This window comes from Macaca fascicularis, chromosome 14 (assembly GCF_037993035.2).
Source record: "Macaca fascicularis isolate 582-1 chromosome 14, T2T-MFA8v1.1".
NCBI lineage: Eukaryota > Metazoa > Chordata > Mammalia > Primates > Cercopithecidae > Macaca > Macaca fascicularis.
The window spans coordinates 103,549,239-103,576,842 of NC_088388.1; the positions used below are offsets into that span (position 1 = coordinate 103,549,239).

General features: G+C 37.0%; 2 long non-coding RNA genes across 2 annotated transcripts in view; one reads left to right on the forward strand and one right to left on the reverse strand.

The window, feature by feature from the left end:
- The window catches only part of LOC135967111 (uncharacterized), a 483,062-nt gene that overhangs the window by 176,870 nt on the left and 278,588 nt on the right, over window positions 1–27,604 (forward strand). The window lies entirely within an intron of this gene.
- Window positions 20,933–21,541, reverse strand: LOC141408405 (uncharacterized). Its single transcript, XR_012422790.1, has 2 exons — window positions 21,470–21,541; window positions 20,933–21,375 (listed from the first exon to the last, which is right to left on the reverse strand). It is a non-coding gene; the product is annotated as an uncharacterized lncRNA (long non-coding RNA).

A 27,604-nucleotide genomic window follows, 5' to 3' on the forward strand; every position in this document is an offset into this window, starting at 1 on the left:
TTCTATCCCTAACACCAACATACATACGTATATTCTCTAGTTCAGACTCTAAATGAACATTGTGATTGTGTATTTTCCAGCAGATAAGAAATATTCTACCATGTACATTCATAAAGTTATGCTGATAGGCAAAACTCCACGGCACTGGAGCCCTTGTGTTAAACAAGACAAATTTCTCAAAGTAAATCAGAGGTCCTGTGCCTTCTTCAAATGTCTCTCTATGATGGGCAGATGTTCTTCCAGTGATTAGAGCTTTCATCATTGCATCATCCTAGAGATACAGAATATCCATAGACATTTTAAAACTCCTATAAAATTGCTATAACACCATTTTCTATAACAAATGTTGTTTTCATGAACACCCTTTGCAAGATTTGTACAAAGAATCCTTAAGCAATGAAATGGACTTCCTGAAATTGGTACAAACTTCCATATAGATGCATTTCTAAATTCAGATTTATGCATCTGAGGAACATGGTGTTTTACAGCTAATGCTATCACTTTCCATTGCAAAATTTCCATTTTGTACTTAGATTCAAATATTGCAGAAAATGGTGAGAAAATCTATTTGATCTCTTTACAAAAGACTATTAAATACATGAGTAATACATAATAATCATGATGGGAGGTCAAAATTGCATGGAATTCTATGTACCTTTCTCAGCCATTTATTTTCTGAATAAAGAACAAAAAGAGGAAGGAAAACAAAATGAAGGTTGAGGAAATTCAGGTACACTGCATGTTCTATAAGGTCTAGAACTCTGCTTATTATATGGAATTCCTAAAAATAGCCCTGAGTCAAAGCCCTTCATTATGGGGACATTTTAAAATGTACTGCTACTGAGAGTTCTTCTCCCACTATTTCAGAATTAGCAGGAGAAGGGTATGGGCCACTGACAATTTATGCAAGTATCCTAACTTGGTGCTAGGGTTTAAAACCATTGCTCTGAATCTCAGGTAACTCAAATCAATTTTATTCGATTTCAGGTATATGAATTTAAAACACTTGGCATTCAGTCTTGAACTCTTTCTGTAACATTACCATAATTGCTTTAAAGCCATCACAAGAAGCAGCCATTCTTGAATTTTTTGATGGGGTATTAAGTACTGTTAAATGAGTGTGACATCAGGAGTAGATAAAGGTTAAGGTAGGAGCAGCCAGTGTTCCTTAGCTTCCTTGCATTCCTTCTTGAGAACTAAACTCTAGTGGTAGTTTATAGCTGTCCTCCTTTCCTCTAAAGAAATGCAAGAGGTTAATCCAGGGAGCCTTCAATACTGCTGCCCCCTGAATCTTGCCAATCTCAAGAATTTAGATTCATCAATAGGAGGACCTTCAGATGAAATTTGCTGCCATCTACTTGCACTGGCCAAATTCTCCTTTCACATTTAGCTTGGTCATTTTTAAACAGTTCACGAAAAGGAAAACCTTGGATAACATATTGTTCAATTTATCGTTCCCCAAAGTAAATAATTGTAAATGCTGCAAACCTCTAAATGAATGATAGCTAAATATTTGCAACCTTAATCAAAATAGTATCAGAGAACGATTAAGTTTCCAGTCTTCCTGTTTCTGTTTCTCACTGCTCAGCAACTTGGCTATAACAGATCTCTATAATCTGCCAAGAGCCCACTGCTAAACCTGCTGAAATGAAGTTTCTAATACTGCAGAATGAAGTCTGAGATAGTGTGATAAGTTTCAGCTTGTGTGGAAAGAGCTGTTAAATCTAAATCCTTTCTAAACTAAACCTTTTTAATTCACTCACCTAAATGTGAGACTCTTTAGTTATTGCATTTCTCTGATCCCATTGTGCAACAGTAGAGTTTAGAGTTGTTAACAATTGATTTCTTTCTGGATTTATTGTGATTTGTGGGACACAGAATCGAAAATACTGACTAAAGCTTAACTGCAGTGCCAGTTGCCCATTAGACATTTTGAGTTTTTAGTAGCCTTAGCAGATGTACACTCAGGCTAAATGAGATCTCATGAACACCATTTTGATAAAAATGCATTCATTTTATGCATTCCTGAATAAAGCTTCCCACGGTGACCCATTACACAGCTTAAATGTTTAGCCTTTTGTGGAACATAAGAAAACATTTTGCTTTCAAAATGAGGCGCATTTCTTTGTTTATGTTGTGGGAGCTGAACAGATTTGTGGATCAATTATTTACAAGCCATTTATGAGTTGGGATTTGCAAATTTCAAAGCAAAGACTTATGAAATACAACTGTATCCTTTACTGCATGTTATTTGATGTTTTCATAAGAGGGACGTTAACATTCAAGGCATCTTATTTTCCTATTTGTGATATTGTTCAATACCATGAAAGAAGATGTGAACTCACTACAAAAAATAAAAATAAAAATAACGGCAACTTAATTTTCTTTCAGTGAGAACATCCAAGGTTCGTTTTACATCAACATATTATTCCGTATAATTAACAATAGTTTGACTTGTAACGTTCCATTGAGAATGGAATATGGTGCTTGGAATGCTGTTGCTCAATATTTCCTGAGTTAAAAAAATATGTTTCTAATTTGGTAAAAGCCACATGGTTAAGCTTTATTTAGTGATCATTTTCATTCCAAATGTTGTAAAGTCTTTGGCAAATTTTATTTTTTTCAATTTATAAAAGTGAATCTTGAGATGATTTATTTTTGTGCTTTGTGTGGTTTGAACAAAGTTTATAAAAATAATTTATAATCACTGATAAATCTATGAATAAATCATTATAGTCAATTGTATTCATTAAATACAATGGCTTTGGACTCTTGGGATGCTGACATTCTCTTATTAATGGAGACAGAGCCTGTTTACAGTCACAGTCACCTGTATTTACTGAAAATAATCATTAAGTTGCTTTACATGGAGTTCAATACTCCCATGGGAAAGAAGGTGCAAATTAAACACCCTAATCAATGTGAAGGGTTGTTGAGTAGATTGCATTTTCCAGTTAATTCTCCCCTTCCTTTATAAAAGCATACTTCATTTTATTGTGCATCACACTTTATTGTGCTTTGCAAATATTGCGTATTTTTACAAATTGAAGGTTTGTAGTGACCCTGCATTAAGCAAGTCTATTGTCACCATTTATCCAACATCATGTGCTCACTTCGTGTCTCTGCGTCAGTAGTTTTTAGGAATAAATTCTTTTTAATTGATTTTTTTTTAGACATAATGCTATTGCACACTTAAAAAATTTTAAGTATAGTATAAACATCACTTTTCTGTGTGCTAGGAAAAATTGTGACTTGCTTTATTGTGATATTTGCTTTATTGCAATGGTCTGAAACCAAACTTACAATATCTCTGAGGCCTGCTGTGTATGCATCTGAGTCAGAAAACATAGTGGGAGATAAAGATGCCTCCATATAGCTTACACTTTCAAAGGATAAATGAGCAGAAAAACAGAAGTTTACTTTGAATGAATTGTATCTTTCTCCTGCTTTAAGAATTCATTCTTCCTTTATCACACATCTATTAAGTGCCTAGGCCAATGTTAAGCTTTTACATTAAGACATGATAGAATAAGGTCCCAGGGGTTAAAATCTAGAAGTCATAGTCTTGTGTGATTAAAACTATGACCATGTTTTTAGTTGGCATAGATATAAATAATTAATGCACCAAAGGGTAGAATTGGAAGTAGATACCCTAATAAGTATCTTTTTGTGTGCTAAACACAGTTTACTCAACTCAAACCCCTACCCACTCCATATTGTCATTTGAAACGGCAGCCATAGAGTTATTTTTAAGGAATACTTTTAGGTGTTATATCACGCACACAGAAGGACATTTTTACATTTGCATAGAAATACACTAACAGATACCACAATGCAAAGTAGTTCATTTTTACATATATATGAAAAACGTAGGAAAGAGAGCCAAGATGTCTGACTCAAATCAAAATAGCTAGTGTGAGTGGCTGTCATGAAGAGGAATGGAAGGGTGAGTAAATACGGTAACTTCAACGGAAAACAAATACTGCACATTCTCATTTATAAGTGGGAGTTAAATGATTAGAACACGTGGACACATAGAGGGGAACCCACAGACACTGGTGCCTACTTGAGGTTGGAGGGTAGGAGGACGGAGAGGAGCAGAAAAGATAATCATTGGTCTGGGACTTAATTCCTAGGTGTTGAAATAATCTTTACAACAAAACCCTGTGACATTAGTTTACCTGTGTAACAAACCTTCACTTGTATCCCTGAACCTAAAATATTCTTTTTTAAAAAAATAGAAACTATGTAGAGTAAAACAAAAAGAGAAAAAATACTAAGCGAATTAACCATGTCTTAGAAATTTGTGGGACAATATTAAACTGTCTAATGTACATATAGTTTGAATCCCAGAAGAGCAATGGTGAGGACAGAAAATATTTGCAAACATAATGGCTGAAAACTGTTTACATTTGATGAAAGTTATAACCTCACACATCTAAGAAGTTCCACAAACCCCAAGAAAGAAAATTAGTTCAACCATTGTGGAAGACACTGTGGTGATTCCTCAAGGATCTAGAAGCAGAAATGCCATTTGACCCAGCAATCCCATTACTGGGTATATACCCAAAGGATTATAAATCATTCTACTGTAAAGACACATGCACATATATGTTTATTGCAACACTGTTCACAGTAGCAAGGACTTGGAACCAACCCAAATGCCTATCAACAATAGACTGGATAAAGAAAATGTGGCACATACACACCATAGAATACTATGCAGCCATAAAAAAGGATGAGTTCATGTCTTTTGCAGGGACATGGATGAAGCTGGAAACCATCATTCTCAGCAAACTAACATGAGAACAGAAAACCAAACACTGCATGTTCTCACTCATAAATGGGAGTTGAACAAGGAGAACACATGGACACAGGGAGGGTAATATCACACACCAGGGCCTGTTGCAGGGTGGGGAGCTAGAGGAGGGATAGCATTAGGAGACATACCTAATCTAGATGATGGGTTGATGGGTGCAGCAAACCACCATGGTACGTGTATACCTATGTAACAAACCTTCACGTTCTACAAATATTTTATTGTCTTTTTGGTTTAACTGTCTCCTAATACTACCATACATCTGACTCTGGCATGACAGCTTGATCCTGATTCCTAATAATACTTTTGTTAGATAGCTGAATTTTGATGTTTTTCAACTTTAGCTGATTTACATTATCTAATAAAAAATGAGGTAAAAATACTGAAAACTATTGGTGGTGGTGATGATGATGATAGAAGAGATACTGTATGATCCAGGGACTAAAATTTTTTATATACAATATTTCATTTTCAGAATAACTCTATAAGGCTGTTATTGTTAGCATGATTTTTTCAGAAGATACAACATTGTAGATAGCGTATAAATTGCCCAAAGTTACATAATTAAGAAATGTTGAACTAAGATTTGATCCTAGGTCTGGCTCATATTCCCTGTATTCCTATCTTCTATAAAATCCTCCTCCCTAAGTAGAATTTATTGACTGCCAACTGTGTTCCAGGCATGCATGTTATTTTTATGTGTTATGTTTGTATATAAAGAGACTATCATGAATACAGCAGTGGTAGATCATTCTCCATTTTTTCTGTTTTCAAATTTCTTGTACTTCTTTGTGACCATATTCTCTATATGCATCATTAGTCATTTGTGACACAGAGTCAAAGGTAGGAATTTTCTAGATATTGCTAGAACAACACTCCAAAGGCATCCAATATCATCCAACTCTTTTAAGTTAAGTTACTGAATACCCTCTTGCTGGTTTATATTTCACCAATGTTGATAATATAGAAGTTGAGGCACAGTAGTGCATAATAAATTTTAATCAGTCAAAAAAATTACAACAGAAGATTATGGTTGCAGGGTTTTACACTAACACGCAGTTTTGTATGTATGCATGCATATAAATGTGAATATATGCATGTATATGTATACATATGAATATATGCATGTATATGTATGCATATGTATACACACACAGTCTTCATCCAAGTATTACAGGAGCCAATAAATGTTAAATTGTTACTGATTGTTTTGATTTTCTTTCAGTTAAAATATTTTTGCTTGCCTGACAAGTACTATATATGAGTGGTTTTTGACAGATTATTCATCATGATGATTAGTAGAGCATATAAATCATAAATCAGTGAAAATACACAAACCCTACTAGAAGAAGCACATCTGAGAATTGATTGAAACATATCAAAAGAAAACATTAATCAACATCTGATTCAAATAAAAAATACGTAGTTCAAGGAAAAAGGATTGTCCAAATTTTGGTAGGCAGAAAATAGGGGAAAAAAAGTACAAAGAATCCTCTCTCTCTCTCTCTCTGTCTCTCTCTCTCTGTCTCTCTCTCTCTCTGTCTCTCTCTCTGTCTCTGTCTCTCTCTCTGTCTCTCTCCCTCTCCATATGTATATGTCTTTCTCTGAGAATAAAGAGGAAAAATTTGGGCTAAGGTTACAGACTGCATTCTAATCACCTCTTCTGTTTCCTGTAACTATTTTCTTCTATACATAGAGTTCACCCCACTGATCATATTTTGGGAAAAGGAAAAGAGAACCCCAGTGTATTTACTCCAGGCTACTGGGTGGTAGACTTGAAGCAAATGTGTTGAACTGCTCTCCTTTCCCTGGTAATTCAGCCCTAGTAGAACTGGTGTCACTGATTCTTTCTATTTTTATCTTGTCTCTTGCTTTCTTATTTTGTCTCTTTTTGTGTTTGTGTCCACAATTTGGCAGTGATCTTTTGTCAGTCATTGCTGTAGTGAAGAAACTCTCAAGACAAGCTACCTTAACAACCATTCACATACAGATTCCTATGTTTCTAATATGTGCACATTCACAAACTAAAGAATAAGACAGGGAGAGAGAGAGAGTGTGTGTGTGTGAGAGAGAGAGAGAGAGAAGAAATAGAGTGACAGAGAGAGAGAGAGAGAGAGATAGAGAGCGCACAACTGAGAGAATTCACCAAATCATGATCAATGTGTATTATTGATAGATTACTGTATCTACTATGTATCTGATATGTCACTTTCAAATTCACTTAAGATCTAAATTCCTGGCTGAGAGATTATATTGTTTGCTGGTGAAACCCTAAGTAGCAAATGCAATTTCAATGGAAATTCCTATTTAATAAAACTAGTTATGAATCCCATTAGGAGATGAGCTTATTTTAATAAATATTTGCTGTAGCACTGGCTAAGTACAATGAGATGATTTAACCATGTTTTTGAATATAGAGTCATATGTAGCCTAGCAACAGAGACACATTCTGAGAAATGCATCATTAGGTGACTTCATCATTGTGCAACCATCATAGGGTGCACTTAGACAAACCTAGATGGTACAGTGTACTCTCCACCTAGGCTATATGTTATAGCCTATTGCTCCTAGGTTACAAACAGGTACAGCATGTATCTCTACTGACTATTGTAGGCAATTATAACACAATGGTAAATATTTGTGTATCTAAACATATCTAAATATAGAAAAGGTACAGTGAAAGTACAGTATAAAAGATAAAAAATGATACATGGTTTAGGGCAATTACCATGAATGGAGCTTGCAGGACTGAAAGTGGCTCTGAGTGAGTCTGTGAGTGAGTGGTGAATAAATGTGAAGTCCTAGGATGTTAGTATACACCACTGTATATAAACATTGTACACCTAGGCTACACTCAATATATTAAACAATTTTTTTCTTCAATATTAAATTAAACTTAGCTTACTGTAATATTGTAATTTTACTTTATAGACTTTTTAAATTTTTTTGACTCTTAGAATAACACCTAGTTTAAAATACAAATACATTGTACTGCTTTACAAAAATTTTCTTTCTTTATGTAATTATTCTATAAGTGTTTCTCTATTTTTAAAATGTGTGTGTGTATATGTGTGTGTGTGTATTTTAACTTTCAAACTTTTTTTTTTTTAAAAAAGTAGGACTCAAACACCCACATTAGCTTAGTTCTGTACAAGATCAGGGTCACTCAAATCATTGTCTTTCACCTCTTCATTTTGTCCCACTGGAATGCACTAAGCTGTTATCTCCTATGACAGCAATGCTTTCTTCTGGAATAGCCCCTGCCCGAAGCTGTTTTACAGTTAACTTTAATATATATATATATATATATATATATATATATATATATATATATATATATAAAATTTATATATATATATATATTTGGAAGGAGTACACTTTTAAATAATGATATAAAGTATAGTAAATATTGAAACCAGTAACAGAGTTGTTTATTATCAAGTATTATGTACCATACATAATTATATGTGCTATACTTTTATACTACTGAAAGGACAGTGGCTTTGTTTATGCCAACATCACTACAAGCACTTGAATAATGTGTCACGGTAGGGTAGCATGATGGCCACAAAATCTCTAGGTGATAAAAATTTTTCAGCTCTATTATAATCTTAAAGGACCACTGTCTTTATGTGGTTGGTCATTGACTGAAACATTACAAGATGCATTACCGTATTATGTTTACTTCTCTGCTTGGAAAACCCAGATTATTTTCAACACACAACTTCAGTTTAAAACTGGAATAAATATATCTTTCAGTTAGTATGTTGGTGTAATATAATGTTCTTGTTGTTATTGCAGAAGAGATTTTCTCTTGATTTTAAAGTTATTTTTCAAATGACTGTATATTGGTGAGGTTAAGAACATGGGCTTTGGGGTCATTGTGATCTGAGGTTATAATTTGCCATATAGTCTTTAGCACATTTCCCTCCTTCCCTCCCTCCCTCCCTCCTTCCTTCCTTCCTTCTTTCCTTCCTTCCTTCCTTCCTTCCTTCCTTCCTTCCTTCCTTCCTTCCTTCCTTCCTTCCTTCCTTCTCCTCCTCCTCATTCTTCTTTCTTTCTTTCTTTCTTTCTTTCTTTCTTTCTTTCTTTCTTTCTTTCTTTCTTTCTTTCTTTCTTTCTTTTCTTTCTCTCTCTCTTTCTTTTTTTCTTTCTTTCTTTTCCTTCCCTCCTTCTTCCTTTCTTTCTTTCTTTTCTTTCTCTCTTTCTTTTCTTTCTCTTTTTTTCTTTCTTTCTTTTCCTTCCTTCCTTCTTCCTTCCTTTCTTTCTTTCCTTCTTTCTCTCTCTTTCTTTCTTTCTTTCTTTCTTTCTTTCTTTCTTTCTTTCTTTCTTTCTTTCTTTCTTTCTTTCTTTCTTTCTCTTTCTTTCTTTCTTTCTTTCTTTCTTTCTTTCTTTCTTTCTTTCTTTCTTTCTTTCTTTCTTTCTTTCTTTCTTTCTTTCTTTCTTTCTTTCTTTCTTTCTTTCTTTCTTTCCCTCCCTCCCTCCCTCCCTCCCTCCCTCCCTCCCTCCCTCCCTCCCTTCCTTCCTTCCTTCCTTCCTTCCTTTTCTCTTTTTCTTCTTCTTTTTCTTATTTGCCATGTAATCTTTAGCAAATTTCTCTTTCTTTCCTTCTTTTCTTCTTTTTCTTTTCTTTCTTTCTTTTGACGGAGTCTCACTCTGTCGCCCAGGTTAGAGTGCAGTAGTGCTGACTGCGACCTCCACCTCATAGGTTCAAGCGATTCTCATGCCTCAGCCCCCTGAGTAGCTGGGATTACAGGCACATGCCACCATGCCTGGCTAATTTTTGTATTTTTAGTAGAGGCGGGGTTTTGCCATGTTGGCCAGGCTGGTTTTAAACTCTTGACTTCAAGTGATATGCCTGCTTTGGCCTCCAAAAGTGTTGGGGTTAGAGTCGTGAGCCACAGTGCCCAACTGCAAATTTCTTAATCTTACCGTACATCACATTCTTCATGTGTAAAATAATGACAACAACTGTACATAGCATATTGGGTTAAAGGATTACTATTACTTAAGTTAGCATCATTTGACTGAGCAATCACCATATTTTACCCTCACAGAAGGTTTGCTAATTAAGTAATGTTTTATCACCTCTATAAGGCAAATTAACAATTAAAGCATAAAAGATTCTATAATATTTTGGAAGCCACAAAGCTGCTAAGTGTGGACTTGAGATTTAAAGCCAGTGAGTCTCAGCCTGGAGATGGTTTTCTCCTACCCACTGTGATAAACTCCATCATGAAATCATGCAAGTATGAACAGTGGTGGGCAGTTGGGTACTGCTCAGCTATAATATTTTGAAGCCAGTTGTCCACCATTTTTAGGTATCTAATATTACTAACAGAAAGTCCTCTTTCAATATTATGTTTATTCATTCAATAAATATGTATTGAATACTTACTGTGTGCCATACATCTTCTTGGTCCAGGTTACAACAGCAAATAGAGCAGAGCTAACTCATTACCCTATGGTGCTTACACTCTAGTGTATGGGGGGAGATAAAAAAAAAGATAAATAAGTATAATATATAATATTTTAGATTATAGTAAATCATAAGAAAAATAGTATAGAAAGATAAAGGAATGGCAAGTGTCAATGAGTGTACTTTTAGATAAGCTATGAAATGATTTTAGTAATTGGCATAAACCTTGATGAGCCTCAGTTTCTTCATTCGGAACATAGGAATAGTGACATTTATCTTGCCAATCTTAAGAAATTATTTGAGAATCAAATAGACATGAGCACACTGTGTGAATTATAAATTTTTAAAAATGTGACATATCAAATATTGAATAAGTGTTTCATCTGGAGCAAATTTGGAGCAAAATACTTAGAAAAAAGAACAGTAGGAAAACCAGAAACTATGGAAAAAGCTAGATGCAATGAACACAGAGCAAAGTTAGGTAAGAGTGATGCTTTGAGTTAGAAGGTAATATCCTGCATGGCATGTATGTATGTTCAGAAATATTTTATGACTTAACTAGTCATACAGTATAATATATACCCATGGGTGATGGCATTACGGTACCAAATCAAACTTCTGGGTTTTATGACTTTCTGTATTTTATGTTTCCTGGCTGGAGAGGGCTGGGTCTGGGCCAGCACAGCATAGAAGAGTGATCCCTGAAAGAAAAACAAATAAATTGTGTCTCACTATGAAGTGAGCTCTGCTTCTGGAATGGTGATGTGAAGGTGTTGGACTGACTTCCAACAGCATTTCTTTGGAAAAAATTACAAAATGAAAACACAATCATTTAAAGTTTTTCTATGTTGTCCTAAGAGTATATAGCAAATGGAGAATCTTCATTCAACAAAATCTAAATCTCAGAATAGTTGAGGTCTGTGGCTTTTAAGCCACAATTTCCCACTTTTTCTCTCATCTCCTTTTTAAAGAAACTACCCTAGGTGGATGGGTCAAGAAAACAGGGGCTCCTTTTGCCCTCAACTTCTAGTCTGGGGTGATAATTTCAACCTAGGAAGGGGACAGGACCAGCATTTCTTATCTCTTCCAGCCCTGTGTTGTAGAAGTTCTATTATGGAAATGTAACAGAAAGGATGGGTCTTCCTTCCTGTTTCCAGTGATAGATGCTCCACGCAAAGCACAGCAGATAGAGAATACTCATTTTTGTCTCTGCCGTAGCTTAGTCATCTCGTATAGAAAGTCCTATATTGGCAGTAGTAAGCTGAGAGGACCAGAAGCTATCATACTCTTCCCTGTCTCAGCTGAGTCCCCAGTGCCTGCTCACAACAAGGGTATCACTAGGAGAGAGGTGAGTCACCATCCCCACCACCAGCTCTTACGCAGGGGCATAGAGAACCTGCCAAGGAGCAAAGGCAGGCCCACACACTCTGAAGGAACTTGAAAAATCAGAAGAAACTGGTCTTACATGAAACAGAGAATGAAGAAGTCTATACCTAGGGGTGTTCTAAAAGTCAATGCAGATATAGGTGGGGAGCAATGAAACAGCACTCATAGCTCCATGGTATCAGTGGCAACAAGGAAAATGACAAGGAAGCTAGAAGTTTTACAGACAGAATCAGGGAAAGAGACAGCCAAGAAAGGCCCTCCTGAAGTCACAGGCCACGTTGGGGTTGGGAAAACGAGACTGTGCACAAATGCTAGGCTACTTCCACTCAGGAGCCATCAGAGCTGAATCTGGGGTTGTGGGAGGGAGGGATGGGACTGAAAACATTTCTGCAGCTAGATGTAATTCAGCAAAGGGAGGAAGCTTTTACTGAAATAAAGGTCTTAAGCACTATCTCCAACCACTTACTGAACAATGACTACAATAAGTAAACTCAGGAATTAAGACTAGGAAGCCAGTCTTAATAACATCATATGCATGTCACATTCTGAAAAGACTATGAACATGTCAAAGGTTGCGCCCTCTCAGAAATAATCAGAAAGAGAAAATCTCAGCTAGCAGTGCTTGCCTGTATGTGGGGAAAAAAATGTAAATTTCTTAAATAGGGATATAAATTCCGTGCTTCACACACATCTAACACTACAGAATAAACACCTAGCTCATCAATAGGGTTAAGTAAAAGTTTTGACCAATAAGTAGCATATGCCAACTAAGGGCCAACCTCTAGTTAATCAGGCAAAAAGACAAAACACACACACAACACACAATCTGTAAAGGGATACCAGAGGCGGAATACTGTGGGAAAAAATAGACTTCACCAAGTTAGTTGAGTCAAGACTTTAAACAAACTAAAAACAAAACAAAACAAAAAACACATCAATCACCAGGGATAGAGGGACTCTGTCTCTTAAGTCGTTACATTTATTTAAAAATGTCTCCTTTAAACAAAGAAAGTATGTGACATTCAAAGAAAAAGGAAAGTGTGACTCACATGCAGAAGATGAAAGAAGGAGAGGGGCAAAAGAAATTGCTTTTGAAGGGGTGCACATGTTGAACATAGCAGAAAAGGCTTAAAAGTATATGTGATAAATATGTTCCAATAACTAAAGGCAGCTATGTCAAAAGAAGATGTATTGACAATATCTCAAAAGTAGAAAAATATCTATAAGAAAATAGAAACTGGAAAATAAGAACCAAATGGAAATTCTGGAGTTGAAAAGTGTTATAACTGAAATGAAAACTTTACAAGAGAGGCTTAATAGTAAATTTAAGCAGGCAGAAGAATCAGTGAACTTGAAGATAGATTGATAAAGATTACATAATCTAAAAAAACAAAAAAAACAAAAACGAACAGACTCTCAGAGAAATGTGGGACACAATTAAGTGTACCAAGATACATGTCATTAGAGTTATAAAAGTAGAGAAAAGCATTTTGAAATAATTATGGTTTAAAACTTCTCAAATTTAATAAAAAGCACCTATATATATTCAAGAAGTTGATGAAGTCCCGGTGAAATAAACCTAGAGATCCACACTCTGACATAGAGTGAAATGTTGGGGCTGGGCATGGTGGCTCATGACTGTAATCCCAACACTTTTTGGGGCCAGGGTTGGTGTACTGCTTGAGCTCCGGAGTTTGAGACCAGCCTGGGCAACATGGTAAAACTCTGTCTCTATTAAAAATAACAATAATAATAATGAAATACTTAAAACCCAAGAAAAAATCTTGAAAGCAGAATAAAAAAGATGTATCATTTATGAAGGAATGCCAACAGGGTGGATCACGAGGTCAGGACATCGAGACCATCCTGGCTAACACAGTGAAACCCCGTCTCTACTAAAAATACAAAAATTAGCCGGGCATGGTGGCGGGCACCTGTAGTCCTAGCTACTCAGGAGGCTGAGGCAGGAGAATGGCGTGAACCCGGGAGGCGGAGCTTGCAGTTAGCCAAGATCCCGCCACTTCACTGCAGCCTGGGCAACAGAGCAAGACTCTATCTCAAAAAAAAAAAAAATTAACGGCTAGCTTCTAATTAGAATCAATAGAGGACAGGAGGCACGAGGATGTCACATTCAAAGTGTTGAAAACAGCTACTCAGGAGGCTGAGTTGGGAAGATCACTTGAGCCCAGAATGTCTTAGATATTTCAGTTCCCACATTTTCATAGGTTTTACCTTTATAATTGCACAATGTTATCATGATAAAAGTCTGTTAATAGAATAAGATCTAGTCCTGGCTCTGGGGAGAGTGTGGTGAAGAGTAACCATTGTGGAATATATTAAGAGCATTCTTCATTTAAAAAAAAAAATGACCTACTGTCTAAGGGAAATAAAAATTATATCCCAGAGACTGAAGCCCAGTAAAAGACAGAGGTTTAACTAATCATTAGATTACATGAGGCTTCTCTTGCCCTACACCCTACTGCCACAGCAACAGGGATTCGGTGCAATAACGTAGGATACAGCTGAATGAGAAGTTCAAAGTCAGGAGGAGAGGCAAAACAAGGACACTAGGAGAACTTCATGACTTAGCACTTCCTACTGGGGAAAACACTAAACAAAGCTCAACATGTAGCTGATGAACATAAATCTCCACACTCAAGTCTATTTACTTCAGTTCCTATGATACAAATGTCCAGTTTTCAGCAAAAAAAATTAAAGGGAATATCATAAAGCTAGAAAATACACACACAGATACGAGCATCAGAAGTATACTCAGATATAAATCAAATGTTGGCATTATTAGACATGGAATTCAAAATATATGTGAATAATGTGTTAAGACTCTAATGGAAAAAGTAGGCAATATGCAAGAATGAATGGGTCATGTAAGCAGGGGAATGGAACTTCTCAGAAATAATCAAAAGGAAATTCCAAAAATCAAAAATGCAATGATGGAAATAAAGAATGCCATTTGGAGGGGGGCTATCATAATACTGGTCAACGTAAAAAAGAGGGAGGAATGTCATCATCTTGGTAAAGAACCTACGGCTAACAAAAAATCTACACTTTAACATCATCATCATACTTAGTGGTGAGAAACAAAAAAAAGTACAATTAACATCGTGGTGAGAAACTGGATATTTCTTGACAAGTATCAGGAAAAGGCAAAGATGTCTGTCTTACCACTCCTACTTAATATCACATTGGAAGTTTTATCTGTTGCAACAAGACAAGAAAATAAAATATATACATACTGGAAGGGAAGAAATAATATTGTCTTTTTATTGAAAATAATATGTGAAAATTCTCAAAGAATCAACAGAAATACTCAGAAGTAATGATCAAATTTAACAAGGTTACAGGGCACAAAGTAAATACACGAAAGTCAAATGCTTTCCTATGTACCAGTAAGGAACATTCAGAATTTGAAATTAAAAAGTAAACCTTTTAAATAACTTCTACAATAATACCAAAAAAGAAAAATAAATACTTAGGTGTAAACATCACAAAATGTGTGTGTGTCATATGGAGAAAACTACAAAACTCTGATAAATCAAAGAAGACAAAAGTACATGAAGATATATTTCATCTTCATGGATTAGAATGTTCAGTACTGGTAAGATGTCACTTTCTCTCAACTTTGTCTATAGATTCAACATAATCCCAATCAGTATCTGAGCCAGGTATAGTGGAGATATTGACAAACGTATTTCAAAGTTTATATGGAAAGGCAAAAGATCTAGAATTGCCAATACAATACTGAAGAAAATATACTGTCCTGAAGAAAAACAAAAAGTTGAAGGATATTACATAAAAATTAAAACTAAATAAAGAATAAACCAGGGATTTTTGCTAGTAACGATGTATCAATATTAGTCCATTAAGGGTAACAATTATACTATAGTAAAGAAAGATATTAATCATAGGAGAAATTGGGTGTGAGGTTCACAGAAACTTTTTGTAGTATCTTTGCAAGTTTTTAGAAAATCTAAAACTATGATAATAATAAAATCTGTTAATTATATTAAAATGAAGAAATACTTTTTCAGATGAAATAAAAAAATACTTGAAAGAATTAATTATTGGCAGACCTGCATAAAGGAAATGTTAAAAGAAGTTCTTCAGTTAAGAAAAGCATGAGATGTTAATCTTTAGACAAATTATGCAAGAAAGAGGATAATAATGTTGGCCAGTTGTGTTTTTATTATGTAAGTTATAGTTCATAGTAGTTAAAATTAGCTGCATTAGGCATTTTCTGAATTTAAGAATCAAAGTTTAAATGGAAGTAATTTTAAAACGTCTCTGACATAGGTTTCAAATCCCCTGCATTAATCCTCATGTTTATCAAACTAATGACTTATGCAAGTTTTGCAAACTCATTGGGGATTATTGAATTCTATTTGCACAGATACCAAAGCAGGTTGTCCTTGACTTGTTTTTGACAAACTACTGACCCTGATTGACAGGAAGAAGGAGATAATTAAACAGAAAATAAAATGTCTATTTTCTTAGGAGGCACAATGCTTGCTATGCAAAATAAATTATTCTTACTTAATTTGGGGAATAATATTTAACATTTAAAAAATTGGCAGTTAATTTTAAGTTGAGAAAAAAAATTAAATGCTCTAGAGTATGTTAGTGTCAAACACTGTCAATCTAAGTGAAAATATTTTACTTGCACATTTATGTTCATTAGTGTCTTGAGGGAAAAGAGGAAAAAGTCTCTTTTGTCAAAGAAAGGAATTTTTGCCACCCTTTATAATAGTGCTGAGGAATATACTGACAGAAGACTTTTGTTTTAATTTGTTTATTAAATCTACCTCTATGTAGACAAAGTGAAGTGGAGATTTTTCTTCAGGGAATACATTTACTTGAATTAGTCATAATGTTTTAGAAATTGTGTATTTTGTTGGGCAAACATACCACTTCATACCCCTAAAGAATAAATGTTTTCAAGGAATAGTACTGTTCTTTTGCCTAGAGCTAAATACAAAATAAAAACTATTTTTTAAAAAAACAAACACTTTCAACAAAACAGTGAAATTAGGGAGAGGAATACAAGAACTGATAGGGCTATCATACTATCCTTTCTCTCATCTTGCTCAGAATATTCTATGGGAAATACATCTTTAATGTACTTACTTGGTCCTCAGAGGGTGTGAGCGGGATTACAGGAGATGATATTATAATACATATATAAATGTACTTTGTTTGATGACTCTTAATCATCCCTCAAGATCCAATATCACCTCCTCCATGTGGTCTCCTTTCTTTGGATGTCCCCAGCATTTTACTTATTCCAACAACACAGCTAGAGACATATTGTATGCATTTACCCATCCAAGTCCTCTGCACCCAATAGGAGGTCAGTAAATTTTGAATGTGAAAATCTCTCAGTATAAGAGTAACGAGATTAGGGACTGTGTTTTATTAACTTTACACTTACTTAAATGAACTTTATTTATTACTTACTACTGTATCTTCAGCTTCTAGTATTTTCCTACACTTAATAGATGTTAAAAGATGCCTATTAAGTGGACGAACCGATAAAAAATTATAAAGGCTATAATGTGCAATGCATAATTATTATTACTAACTCAAATCCAAGTTTGCTGTGCTCCAAAGATCTTACCAGCTAACCTGTATTATTACCTATTATGTCTCTCCTGCCTATCTCTGGTTCGTTAACTCCAATCTTAAATTTTTATTACATACTTTCTAAATACCTTCTGGGTATTCTCCCAGCTTTACAGAATAAAGACATATAAATTGAATTTCTATCTACATGTCTTCATTTTTGTTTTTGATAAGGAGACCTCAATTTAATTATTCATCATTCCATGAGTTCTTTGGCTTCGTCCTTTTTTTTTTCTTTGCCAACACTTTCTATTTATAGTCAAGTCGGCTGAGGATATTTCCACATTCTCACTTCTGACCTTTTTCCATTCCTTCTGGAAATATGTAGTTAAGTCCTCAAAATCTTTTATCCTGGACTTCTGTTAGTTTTTCTACTTGCTTTAATTTTCTTGAACTACTACGTGAATCTTGTACCTGCTCTCTCTGCTTCCAATTCGTCAACTACCCTCTCCAATTCAGTCTGTTCTTTTAAAATACAAGCACAGCTCATTTTTATTGTTTTGCTTTATTGTCCTTCACAAATATTTTGTGATTTACAAATCTAAGATTTATAAATGCTACATCAAACAACACTATTGGTGCCATTTTTCCAACAGCACTTGCTTACTTCATATGTCTGTGTTACATTTTGGTCAATTTCACAATATTTCAAACTTTTAAATTATTATTGTATCTGTTATGATGAATTGCAATCAGTGATATTTGATGTTACTACTATGATTGTTTTGGGGCATCACAGATTGTGCTCACATAATATAACAAGCTTAATTGATAAATGTTGTATCTGTTCTGACTTCTCCACTGGCTGGCTGTTTCCACATTCTACTCCCTCTTCTTAGGCCCTCCTATTGCCCAAGACACAACAATATTGAAATTAGACCAAGTAATAACCCTATAATGTCCACTAAGTGTTCAAGTGAAATGAAGAGTTGCATGTCTCCCACTTTAAATCAAAAGCTGGAAATGATTAAGCTTAGTAAGGAAGTTATGTTGAAACTTGAGACAGCCTGAAAGCTAGGATTTTGTGCCAGTCAAGTTGTAAATGCAAAGAAAAAGCTCTTGAATGAAATTAAAAGTCTACTCCAGTGAACACATGATGATTAAAAAGGGGAAACAGGTTGTTGTTGATACGGAAAGAGTTTTAGTGGTTTGGAAAGAAGATTAAAACAGCCAGCACATTCCCTTAAACCAAAACCTAATCCAGAGCAAGGCCCTAACTCTCTTCAATTCCATGAAGGCTAAGAGAGGTGGGAAAACTGCAGAAGAAATGTGTGAAACTAGCTGAGGTTGGTTCATGAGGTTTTAGGAAAAAAAGCCATTTCCATAACCTAAAAGTACAAGATAAAGTGGCCAGTGCTGATGTAGAAGCTGCAGCAAATTATCCAGATTTATCTAAGATAATTGATGAAGATGACTACACTAAAGAACAGATTTTCAGTGTAGATGAAACAGCCTTCTATTTGAAGCAGATGCAATCTAGGAATTTCATAGCTAGAGAGGAGAAGCCAATGTCTGGCTTCAAAACTTCAAAAAATAGCCTGACTCTCTTTTTACAGGCTAAGCACCTGGTGACATTAAGTTGAAGCCAATGCTCTTTTGCCATTTTAAAAATCCTAGGGCCCTTAAGAATTTATCACGCTCATTAGTGTATAGCCTACTATTGTTCCTGGTCCATTTATAAGCCCTCTCTTGTTTTATTGAGTTACTATTTTTTTTTTACCCCCATCGCCATCCCTACTTAGCCTTTCAAGAGCAACCATTTTAAGAGGTTTAATATATAGTCTTTTATTTGTATGTGTTTTCATCAAGCTATCATTATATAAAGACATTGTGCTTTGGAACACATTCTGTCTTTTCCTTTTTCATTCAATATTATGTTTTTTTGCAGCATTATTACATTTCAGTGTGTGTAACTAGTCTGCCACTTCCAACGGCTGCATCTTACTCTCAATCCACTATTTACACCACAACCTGAGTAATCTTTAAAAATGCAGATCTGATCATGTCATGCAGCTAATACCTGTTGGTTATTTTTCATTTGACTTAGGATATATTCAAAACCTCTTACCATGTCCGTAAGTCCTTGCAGGATTTGGGCAGTGTCTGGTTAGTAAGTCTCATCCTTTGCCTTCTTCCGTTTGGTCTCTGTGTTTCAACTAGACTGGCCTGAACTTCCTTACATCTGTTACACTTCCACTTTTGTTACGCCCAGCAATCTTTCTTCCTTCAAGTATCAATCTAAATTTTGCTTCCTCAGATAAGTATTCCATGACTGGCCATTTAAATCAGAAGCTCAAGGTTTCAAAATTCTTTAACATTATTTACTTTTGGTTACACTTTACATAATTTTTACTTACATTTGTTTATGTGTTTAATTATTTAATATTTGTCTTACCCACTACCATGTCAGTTCCACAAAGGCTGGGGCCAGGTTTATTTGTTCCTCATTCAATTTTGTTTCTACCTATGGGAAGCCCTCAATAAAAAAGTGTTCAATGATTTACATGGGAGAAGTGACTTAACCAAGGTCATAAAACCAGTTAAAGTCAAATCTAGGCAAGAACTCAGCATCTTTCCTCTTCCGATACTTGGCATTCTTTGAACGTATTGCCATTCTGTAGTCTTATGTCCATTCCAGCTCTTTACACACAATAGGTGCTCAATAACTACTTCAGGAAAACATAAAATAAAGAAATTATGGATTATATAGCTTTATATCTATATCAAAGAGCTACTGGCTATTATGTGAAGTATCCAGATCTTTAAATTTATTGGTAAAATAGTTGTCATTGATATTCTTGTTAAGTTTGTAAGTAGACATTACATTTTCTTTACATTTTTAGCAGGTTGAAGACTGCTTCCTCTGATGTCATAAAGTCAGAGAGACACATTGAGAATGTCTGTTAAAATGTGTCTGTCAAAAATGTGTAGAAAACGTGTGTCTGTTAAAATGTGTAGAAAATTCTGTTACAATGTGTAGCAGGCTAAGTTTCAAACTGAAACTGAATGGAGAGAATCAATCTATGCATGTTCAGTTTGTGCTCATTTTAATAAGGAAAGAAACTAATGACCTCTTAAAAGAGGATGGATGGATTCACGTTTTTAAGAATATTTCCTTTATCTCAGGAGAACTAGAATAATAACCTAATCCTTCTTTCTAACTTGGTCTCTGCCTGAGCAGGTTTTATCAATGGACCTGTCACAATACTGAAATTGGGAGCTCTTGCTATGTTGTTCCGTAAATCTAATTACCTTGACTTGAATCCCTGCCATTTCAGCAAACAAACAAACAAACAAGTTTTTAAAGAAGGTATCAAATAGCATTTTTAAATTTAATTTTTAGTGGTATCAGGGAAATTGCTACGTGTTCACCAAGTGATAGAAATCTGTATTACTCATTGAATCTATGCCTTGAAAACTAGAAAGGATCTTTTTTCTGTTATCCTAAAAGAGTTAAATAACTTGGAAAGTAGTACTATTTTGACTGGTGGCAGTACTGGTAGGTAAGTAAATAAAAAATATAGCCCCATTTCAGTGTGACTGAAGGTGGCAGATCAATGAGACCTTTGTCCCATTAGCCTGCCCTAGTATCCGATATTCCTCAAGCTGAGACTTAATTCTTATGGTTTCAGGTACTGTATTTACAAGATGCTCTCATTCACAAACTTCTATGAAATTTTCAGGGCTTATCCATTTATTAGTTATTTTAACTTCACATCATAACTCTGACATCCCAGAGAAGTTATTGTTACCCAATGATAGAAAAGAAAACTGAATCTCAACAAAATTACATAATTTGTTCAAGAAATTACAGCAAACACTCAGGCCTTCTGACTTGGGTCTAGAGCCTTTCACCAACATCAAGTAGTACTAATGATATTTTACTGTAAGTATTTTAACTGGGGCTATTTTGAGTTCATTTCCATTATCTCATCTCTTCTTCCTTCCATACAATTTTTTTTCAGAATCTTCTTGTTTATGTTGTTTTATAAGCATCCCTCCCACCAGGGGCTGGCTTTGTTTTGTATGATTTATTTCTATTGGCTCCATCATGAGTTCTCAGAGCACTTGGAAGATCCTGTTGTAAAGCTCTAAAGCTGTTGACAGTCTTTGTCTGTTGGGATTCGAAAAATAAAGTAGTCAACATTAGGTAAGATAAGAATAAAATTAAAGAAGAAAAAAGAGTAGGTGGAACCTTTGCCTCTGACCTCTGGGTAGTTTTAAAGATGAGTTCAAGGGTAGAGTTGCAGCTGCAGATATGAAGCAGAGAGGTGGCAACTAAAGGGAGAGAGTGAAATGTAAATTTGCATTAGTTGACTTTTTTTAGTGACAGTGGCAATACCCCAATATAGTAGTCTCAGATAAAACAGGAAATTCACTGGATCGTATTACAAGATGGGAAACCAGAGTGGGTTAGAGTAAATGGAAGCTGGCATAGGGACAGCTGTGGCCAGGGACTTAAATGGCAGTGAGAGGTGACAACGTGCTGGTGGCCTTCACTCGCTCTCAGCGTCTCCTCAGCCTCGGCATCCGCTCTGGCCACACTTGAGGAGCCCTTCAGCCCGTCACTGCACTGTAGGAGCCTCTCTCTGGGCTTGCCGAGGCCAGAGCTGGCTCCCTCTGCTTGCCAGGAGGTGTGGAGGGAGAGGCGCAGGCGGGAACCCGGGCTGCGCACAGTGCTCCCGGGCCAGCAGTGAGTTCCGGGTGGGCGAGGGCTCCACGGCCCGCACTCGGAGCCGCAGGCCAGCACCACAGACCCAGGGCAGTGAGGGGCTTAGCACGGGGACCAGCAGCTGCAAAGGGTGCCTGGGTCCCCAGCACTGCGGCCTGCCCACGCCAGGCTCGAATTCTCACAGGGCCTCAGCCTCCTCCTGGCCGGGCAGGGATGGGGACCTGCAGCTCCCCATGCCTGAGCCCCCCATGCCCGAGCCCCTACCCCCGCCTCCCCTTCCCCGCCTCCCCGCCCAACCTCCCCCGGCCCTGCCTCCCCCGCCTCCGCAGCCCCGCCCTGGCCACCCCTGCCCCCCGCTCCCCTGCCCCGGCCTCACCCCCACCCCCACCCCTCCACCCCCACCCCCACCCCCACCCCCACCCCCACCCCTCCACCCCCACCCCCACCCCCGCCTCCACCCACCCCCCCACCTCCGCCTCCACCCACCCCCCCACCTCCACCCCCACCCACCCCCACCCCCGCCTCCCCACCCCCACCTCCCCACCTCCCCACTACTGCCCTGCCATGGGTTCCCGCACAGCCCCAGCCTCCCCAATGGGCACTGCCCCTGCTCCACAGTGCCTGGTCCCATCCACCACCCAAGGGCTGAGGAGTGCAGGCACGTGGCGCCGGACTGGCGGGCAGCTCCACCCTCAGCCCTGGGGCGGGATCCACTAGAGGAAGCCAGCTGGGCTCCTGAGTGCTGTGGGGACTTGGAGAACTTTTCTCACTGGAAGATTGTATATGCACCATTTAGCACTCTGTGTCTAACAGGGGTTCATGGATGCACCAATCAGCATTCTGTATCTAGCTAATCTGGTGGGGATTTGGAGAACCTTTATGTCTAGCTTAAGGTTTGTAAATACACCAATCAGCACCCTGTGTCTAGCTAATCCAGTGGGGACTTGGAGAACTTTTATGTCTAGCTGGAGGATTGTAAATGCACCAATCAGCACTCTGTGTCTAGCTCAGGGATTGTAAACACATCAATCAGCACCCTGTCAAAATGGACCAATCAGCTCTCTGTAAAGTGGATCAATCAGCCCCATGTAAAATGGACCAATTAGCAGGATGTGGGTGGGTCCAGATAAGGCAATAAAAGCGGGCTGCCAGAAGCAGCCAAGGGCAACCTGTTCAGGTCCCCTTGCAGGCTGTGGAAGCTTTGGTCTTTTGCTTTTTACAATAACTCTTGCTGCTGCTCGCTTTTTGGGTCCATGCCGCCTTTATGAGCTGTAACAGTCACTGCAAAGGTCTGCAGCTTCACTCCTGAAGCCAGCGAGACCACGAACCCATGGGGAAGAACAAACAACTCCAGAAGCGGGGTCTTTAAGAGCTGTAACACCACGAAGGTCTGCGGCTTCACTCCTGTCAGCGAGACCACGAACCCACCAGAAGGAAGAAGCTCCAGACGCATCTGAACATCTGAAGGAAAAGATGCCGGACACACCATCCTTAAGAACTATAACACTCACGGGGAGGGTCCACAGCTGCGTTCTTTAAGTCAGTGAGACCAAGAACCCACTAATTCCGACACAGCAGGATGGTGTCCACTTCTCATTTTTACTCTTATCTGTAGAGTATCTTACTCTACTCTTTTTTCTAATATTGTACAAAAGGAATGTGAGATTTTTTTAAAATAGACTTCAGTTTTGGAACCAAGGTCCTTAATTATATGAACAAAGATGAAAGGAATACTCTGTTCCCAACTAGATTTTGAAACTTTCAGGAGAGGACTCTGATAGATCCATGTTGAGTCGTACACCAAGTCCTTGGACCCATGAACATGAATAGGTATGATGAGTTTTGTGTTAGACCAATTTGTAGCCAGGGAGGTAGGGCTGATTTCCATAGGAAAGAGGGCTGGTACATTTATTGCCTTTTGGACCAAGTATAGACTACGAAAACTTAGTATGCTATGCCTAGGGCTTGGAATTTATCCAACATGCATGGTTTATTTATTGGAACATTTAAAGTGGGAACATAATCAGCTTTACCTTTTAAAAAGACAGTTCTGGCAGCAATGTAAAGGATGAAATCGAGATTTTTAAAGATAAGAAATAGGTGTCGCCGGGCATGGTGGCTCACGCCTGTAATCCCAGCACGTTGGGAGGCCGAGGCGGGCAGATCATGAGGTCAGGAGATTGAGACCATCCTGGCTAACATGGTGAAACCCCGTCTCTATTAAAAATGCAAAAAAATTAGCGAGGCGTGGTGGCAGGCGCCTGTAGTCCCACTTACTCCAGAGGCTGAGGCAGGAGAATGGTGTGAACCTAGGAGGCGGAGCTTGCAGTGAGCAGAGATCGCTCCACTGCACTCCAGCCTGAGTGACAGAATGAGACTCCATCTCAAAAAAAAAAAAAAAAAAAAAAAAAAAAAAAAAAGCGGTGTCTTAGGATACTATTCTGCAAGTGTAGATTAGATGTAATAATGTCTGGGTGGGGTGGCTCATGCCTGTAATTCTAGCACTTTGAAAGGCCCAGGTGGGTGGATGACTTGAGCCCAGGACTTTGAGGCTAGCCTGGGCAATGTGGTGAAACCTTGTCTCTTCAAAAAATACAAAAATTAGCCTAACATGGTGGCATGCACTTGTGGTCCCAGCTACTCAGTAGGCTGAGGTGAGAGGATCACTTGAGCCCAGGAAATCAAGGCTTCTGTGAGCTGTGATCATGCCACTGCACTCCAGCCTGAGTGACAGAGTAAGAGTCTGTCTCAAAAAAAAATAAAAAATAAAAAATAAAAAAAATGCAATGATGATGATAAGAAAGTCTTTAGCAATGGTTGTACAGAGGAGTGGTTTGAAGATAGAATCTACAAGATTATCAGGGCTTGAAAATGAAGAGGAGGAGGATAAGAGAAAGAAACAACTCTCATTTCTAACGTGTGATCGCATGGACGACAGCATAGTTCACAATGCATGGAAAACATGAGGAAAAGCAGATTTGGCAACAATTTTTAAAAAATTAATTATAAAATCTTCCCAATTTTAACCTCTGGATGACTGGGTAGAGATTATAAGCTTTCCTGTGCCCAGATAAAGAATGATTATTAGTCCTATTTTCCTTTGTCTTCAGAGTAACTGAGATCATTCAGCAGATAAAGTCCGGTCAAAGAGTAACTACAAACCTTTCAAAAGTCTCTGTGACCAGAGTATCAATAAGGATAATGCTTTGATGGACAGCCTCTTTCTCTCCAGTCATTGAACCTCAGATCTGTATCCTCTGTGATTCCTTTGTCATAGAGATGCTAATTCTTCAAATAATACATGTTTTTTTCTTTGCCCATATATGTGTATATGCCTAGGTATGCGTGCATAACTGCACACGACTTTTAAAATCTTCTGCAAATGTTGAAGTAATGAGTAGCAAGGGCAGACCTGGGAAATATGTCTATAAGGACCTCAATGAAGAGCTTAGAAATTGCCCATGATCAGACATCTGAGATTGTGAAATAGTCTCAGATCTGATTTATATAATTCTTGGTGGATTTATTTACTCATAATGTTCTCCTGCTCATGCTGTCACAGAATCTGTAATAATCACTTAGGATTACCAGCTGTATTACGAGATCATCTTGACTTTGTTAAATATTTCTCTTTTTAACTAGATCTCATTATTGTAAGCTATACAATGCATTTGGTTTTCCCCTCAGTATTTGTACCCATAAATAATATGAAGAATGTTAGCACATACTTTCTTAGCAACAGTTTTCATAAGCTACCCAGTATGATCTTGTAAGGCTCTGACATTAAGCAGTCTCAATTATTTTTACCTGAAGGATTTGTGTTTCTGAGTATCTCTCTTCTAGACCAGGGATTGGCAAACTATGGCCTATAGGCTATTTGTTTTTTGTTTTTTTCTTTTTAGTGTTTCATTGGAATACAACCATGTGCATTTTTTTGTGTATTATTTATGGATGTTTTAATGCTGTTAATGGAAAAATTGAACAGTTTTTACAGAAACCAATTAGCCTGAAAAGCCTAAAATATTTACCAGCTCATCCTTTGTAGAAAAGATTTGCTGACCTCTGTTGTAAACTACGATTTGGTAATAGGAGATCCTGATGATAACTAACATTCTCATTAAATGCATATAAGATTGAAATGATGAAATATTCTCTCGGGTATATACCCAGAAGTGGGATTGCTGGATCATACAGCAATTCTCTTTAATATGTCAAAGAGATATCTGCACTTTTATGTTCGTTGAGGCACTAATCCCAGTGACCAATATATGAACTCTACCCTAGTGTCCATCGACGGAGGAATAGATAAATAAATCATAGTCTATACACAATAGTATTAGAGATACACTATTTAGCCTGAAAAAAAAAAAGAAGAAAATTATGTTCTTTGCAATAACATGGTGGACCATGCTAAGTGAAATAAGCCAAACACTCATATGTGGAATCTCAAACAATGGAATTCATGGAAACAGAAAGCAGAATGGTGGTTAACAGAGGCTGGGGATGGGGGAAACGGAAAGATGATGGTCAAAGGGTACAAAGTTTCTGTGAGATCTACTGAGCAATGAGTTAACTGTAGTTAATAATAATGTGTATTTCCAAATTGCTAAGTATTGAAAATATTTTCCACCTTCCTTCTGTCAGCTTCTTTTCTTCATGCAATTCAAACTTTTCCATGATGTATACAACTTTCGTTGAACTTGCTGCATCATATTCACAGACAGTGGTATAAGTTGACTAACACCACTAGTATACGTGTGTTTTAGAGGTGTTTAGGATTTATTTGGAAAAACTGAAAAATAAATAGGTCAGAGTATGTTTCATTACTGTCCTGCTATTTTTCTCTACATGGAAAATTATTTTGCCTTCATATCATTTTTGAGAAGAGGAAATAAAATCCAAACATTTATGTTCAAGGGTTAACTACTTTTTGCTATTTTCTGTGCTTTCTAATCTCAACTTATTTCTAGGGTGACGGAGATGTCACAAATATATCACCCTAACAGGCCAAATCTTTATCGTATCGTTGTGTCTGGCTGCATGAGTCATAAGGTCATGACTCTGGACTGAAAGCACATTTAATAATACAACATAAAATTTATTATTCAGTACTTACCTTTACATAATCATGGTTCTTGTTTAGGCAAAATGGGCTGTCTTTATAAGGCAAAAAAAAGTTAAAATACAAATGCAAAGATTAAAAAAAAGCCTTTGCAAAAACAGAGGACAGAGAAACTAGTAGTCAGAATCTGAAAACATGGGAAGAAGTTACATGGAGAGTTCTGGGGTCAATTTGAATCCCAGCTCTATGACTTACCAGCTATGTGACCTATCTAAGATCCATTTTTTACCTGTAATGTGGGGATTATAATAGACCCTATTTAATCAGGTTTAGAGTAGATTATAAGAGTAATTGTACATGAATCACTTAGCATAGAGCCTGACATTTAACAAGAGTTCGATAAATGTTAGCCCTAATAATAGTAATAATAATACCTCCTTGTAAGAGTTCCTCATCTACTCTTAGGAAATAAATTGTGTGCCAGGAGACACTGGAGTAACATCTGTATAGACACATTTATCTAGTGGGGGGCCACATATTTGATGGTCTATCAGAATGGATAGCTACACAAAAGGTTGACACAATGCGACCTGCCTAAACAGAAAGTGT